Genomic DNA, 4,998 nt, shown 5'->3' with positions numbered 1-4,998 from the left:
TAATACTTATCTGTGCATTTGCAAAACAACAGCTTTAATCTTCTGGGAGTTTGCAAGTATAGGTCATGGCATCTTCCTCTGACATCTGTGAGGACTCATAAGAATCTTTGAGGCTGGGCACGGTGGCTCATGCCTGTAATCCCAGCACTTTGGGAGGCTGAGGCAGGCATTTCACAAGGTCAGGAGTTCGAGACCAGCCTGGCCAACATGGTGAAACCTCGTCTCTACTAAAAATACAAAAAAAAAAAAAAAATTAGCCAAGCATGGTGGCACGTGCCTGTAATCCCAGCTCCTCAGGAGGCTGAGGCAGGAGGATTGCTTGAACCCAGAAGGTGGAGGTTGCAGTGAGCCAAGATTGAGCCATTGCACTCCAGCCTAGGCGACAGAGCAAGACTTCATCTAAAAAGAAAAAATTAACTTTGGAGTTTAACAGCAGTGGGAGTGCCTAATAATGCCTGATAGGGGCCCTTTCCATTTTGGTTGTAATTGATTCTTGGAGGATCCTTCTTTCTACGTTTTTAGTAAGAGTAAGTCTCCTGGTTGAATGGGGGAGTTAATCCTTTTCCTTGTGGGAGGTTACGGTTTCATTTCCATGTGATTGAAGGGCCTTTTGAACCTGGCCTAAGTTGATAATCTATGTGTCTCTTTATCAAACAGAAGGTCTAAAGTTAAAAAGGGCCTTCCGAGCTGCTCAGGCGACCCAGTGCTCGGTTGGCCCGGGCCGCGCTTAACTGTCGGCAGCCCAGGCCATGGGGCAGCCTGGGCCTTCCGCTGACGGGCTGTGGGCGGGCAGGCGGGAAGCATAGTGTGGGTCGCAGTCGCGGCCCCCGCCGCCGGCCCTGGCCGCGGCATCATGAACATAGACCTGGAGTTCCACATCCGGCACAACTAACCCTGGAACAAGTTGCCGGCCAACGTGAGGCAGTCATTAAGTGGAGATGGCTCATCATGGAGGTCTTCATCTTTGTCTTCACATCAAGTAGGCTGAGGAGGAGGAAATACAGGAACTATTGGTCTTGCTGTTCAGAGTGGCAGAGGAGGAAGAAAATCCCAGTTGTCTTGGAAATTCACAGAGAGAATATAAAAATCAGGTTGTCCTGTACAGTATCTGCAATCAGTTACGATACAGAAATCACTTAAACATGTCAAGAAAGATGAACGCAGATACTATGAGGAACTGCTAAAGTACAGCCGAGATCATCTCGTGCTGTACCCTTACCGTCTATCGGATATTATGGTGAAGGGCTTGGATAACACCATTTTCATATTACACTGGGATTATGGAGGATATTATGAACAGTGAAAAAAGTTATGATTCATTGCCCAATTTTACTGCTGCTGACCGTCTAAGGCTTCTCGGCATAGGAAGAAACCAGTATATTGATCTTATGAATCAGTGTAGATCATCAAAAAATTCTTCAGAAGGAAAACAATCCGTGATCTTCTACCAATAAAGCCAGTGGAAATTGCCATAGAGGTGTGGTGGGTGGTGCAGGCTGGGTATATCACAGAAGATGACATCAAGATATGCACTTTGCCTGAGAACTGTGCTATTGATAAGATCGTTGATTCAAGCCCTCAACTCTCTGGATCACTAGATTACAATGTAGTACATAGTTTGTGTAACGAAGGATTTATTTATCTGGAGGTACCAGTGTCTGATGACAGTTGTACAGCAGTTGCACCTCTTGAAGGTTTTGTAATGAATCGAGTGCTTGTTTTGATTGTTTTGAAACTGTACTCTGTAAGATATTTGTTTCAATAGATGAGCACACAAATGTGGCGGAGCTTGTAAATGTCCTTGAGATTGACTTATTCCTGGTTAAGAATGCTGTTTCAATATATTGCTGATTGGGCTTTGCCCATAAGAAGGGACAAGTAATAAATTTGGATCAAATTCATTCATCATGGAAGAATGTTCCATCCGTAAACAGATTAAAGAATACTTTAGTTCCACAGAAGATGCTCTTGTCATGGGATGAAGGGGAAAGTAGGAGGCCTGTACAAGAAGCTTCATCGGCAACTGATACTGATACAAATAGTCAAGAAGATCCAGCTGACACAGCCAGTGTAAGCAGCCTGAGTCTGTCTACAGGACACACAAAGTGCATCGCATTCTTGTTTGACTCCACTCTTACTGCCTTCTTAATGATGGGATATCTTTCACCAGTTCAGAGCACTGGTGAAGGAGAAGCACAGAGTTATTTTGATCATGCACTTACTCTGAGAAACACAATACTGTTTCTGCGTCATAACAAAGATCTAGTTGCGCAAACTGCACAGCCAGACCAACCCAATTATGGTTTTCCTCTGGATCTCTTATACTATGAAAGCCTTCTTGGTCCGGACCCTGCAACTTGCAGCAGAGTTCTAAACAAAAATTATACACTGCTTGTTTCCATGGCTCCCCTCACCAATGAAATCCGGCCTGTCAGCAGCTGCACCCCTCAGCATATTGGACCAGCTATCCCAGAAGTCAACTCTGTCTGGTTTAAACTGTGCATTTATCATATCACTGGACAAGGACCACCATCCCTTTTATTGTCCAAAGGTACAAGACTTCAAAAACTGCCAGATATATTTCAGAGTTATGATCGATTGCTAATAACATCTTGGGGTCATGATCCTGGAGTAGTTCCTACCTCAAATGCGCCCACGATGTTGAATGATGCTTTAACACATTCTGCAGTTTTAATTCAGGGGCATGATCTGCATGGGATAGGAGAAGCTGTCCATATCCCATTTCCATTTGATGAAACAGAACTACAAGGAGAGTTCACTCTTGTCAATATGGGTGTTCATAAAGCATTGCAGATACTAAGGAACAGAGTGGACTTACAACATCTCTGGGCGTATGTCACCATGTTGAATGCTTCCAGCCAACTTGCAAATAGAAAACTCAGTGATGCTTCTGATGAGAGAGGAGAACCCGATTTAGCTTCTGGCTCAGATGTAAATGGGAGTACAGAGTCATTTCAAATGGTCATTGAGGAAGCAACTGTAGATTCAGCAACAAAGCAAACCTCTGGTGCCACAACAGAAGCAGATTCGGTTCCTCACTAGCTGTGCTTTGGAATTCCACTGTTCAGTTCCAAATTAAACCAGAAAGTTTGCAGAAAAATTGCTACACATGGCCTTTGCAGAAAAGAGAGCCTTCAAAACCTCTTACATTCCAGTAGAAAACTCTCTCTGCAAGTCCTTAACTTTATTCACTCATTCCAGGAAGGTGCTTCAACATTGGATATTCATACAGAGCCCAGTTTTTCAAGTTTGCTTTCACAGTCATCGGATGCTGACATGCGTGTTCCACGTCCTGCAAAAAAACTTAATATTTAAAGATCGTGTCTTATCAGAAGGGAGTAGACGGTCACCTACCTCACTTCTTATTGCTAATCTCCATGTGCAATAATTTGGTTACACTGTTCGTTGCTCACACTTTCTGCCTTTTTTCTTTCTTAACGTTAGCTTTATAGTGTCAGCCACTGAAAAGCATCCTGCTGCTGCAGAGCAATTCTTGCTTAACTAATATTAAAAGTTTGGGGAACATATTCATGTTTTCTGAAGTTTTGCTCATTATTGCGCATCTTATTGCAACAGAGTGCTTTTTAGCAGCCAGCACTGTATTTTTTACTTTGAGACAATCTACATTTCTTTTATAAAACTAAGTATATACTTTATAGGTTTTATGATGACTATTATGTTTCTAAGCAATCACTATGAAAATTGCAATGGTAATTTTATATGTTAGTTTATCAAACATAATCTTGTTTAATTTTATATTTTGTTACCTATACTTTGGGGGATCAAGGGAAGAGATGGAACTCTTCCTCTGAAAAGGCTTCTTGATACTTAAAGTAGTAAAACTATAAAACAATAAACATCCAGTATTGAGAGATGATATGATAGGGCATTATGAATTCCTAAGGGTGTCTAAATTATGTATGTCAGTTGGACATTGCAGAAGGTATGTAAATCAGCATAGTTATGTATAACTTAACCTTGATTTATGAGGTCTTAACTCAGATTATGACTATTCATTGACATCTCATGAGAAGCTTTAGAAAACTTTCTATTGTTAAACACCATTTATATGTGGACTTCTGTTGTCACTGACTTTGGGCTTTATATTTTCATAGAGTCTTTATGGAAAAAATAGAATTTATTTTCCACTCTTGTAGTTATAGCTGCTGCACATTTTCACCCTGATTTATTTTTTTGTTTCTTACCTTTGATGTTTTCAAACCAAGGATTGTGATTTTAGGTTAGAATTACATATTAGAAGCATTAAGACTACGTCTTTGGATCAGAATGCTTTAGTGATAAACCTACTTTGAAGACATACTCTTAAGCCATCTGGATCTTAAATTTAAGTAAATACTTTTTTAGAAAATGATAAAGAAAAATGGAATTACTTCAAAGTGTTTCTTGAGTCATCGATTCTTTTAGCATGTCAAATGTTAATTAGAATAATTGGAATCACTTTTTAGACTTTTCAAGTTACCTTCCTTGGGAAGTTTGTGTAGTGTTACAGTTCAGTTTAGCTCCTCTTATAGGGTAATTTTTTGCTAGTTTAAAACTGTAGCCAAACAAACTGGTCAGACAACATATATCTAAAACACTTAAAATGTTAGAAAGTTTGGGAATGTTATAACCTAAGCGTTTTTGTTGATAACTTTTTGTTATTTATAGATATTTGTGCATTTAACATACTTACTTCTGGAAATATATGCCTTTCCTAAAACTTAACCCTACATTCAATACCATGGCCTAACTATAGAATTGAATATTTTGGCCCATGTTATCTGTGGCACAGTCAATGCTGTGTTTGAGGTAAATGCAGTAATGGTTAGTTTTCTACTTTGCCTTATAGAAGGTAGAAGCCATGTGTATGTTATGTTTGTCTATAAAAGAAAAAATACTAATATTAAATAATTCCTTATGACTGTGAGTCACTCACTTATTTTTCCAATAATTGATATTGTACATTCCTGGTGCCAT

At 39.8% G+C, this 4,998-nt stretch overlaps 1 pseudogene; it reads left to right on the top strand.

The window, feature by feature from the left end:
- Positions 1-853: 853 nt before the first annotated feature.
- On the top strand, positions 854-3,409 carry LOC100581036 (annotated as a pseudogene).
- Positions 3,410-4,998: the final 1,589 nt, after the last annotated feature.

Source organism: Nomascus leucogenys, chromosome 12 (genome assembly GCF_006542625.1).
Source record: "Nomascus leucogenys isolate Asia chromosome 12, Asia_NLE_v1, whole genome shotgun sequence".
In the NCBI taxonomy this organism is placed as follows: Eukaryota; Metazoa; Chordata; class Mammalia; order Primates; family Hylobatidae; genus Nomascus; species Nomascus leucogenys.
Note: the sequence above shows the minus strand (reverse complement) of the source record. Positions and strands in the feature narration are given on the sequence as shown.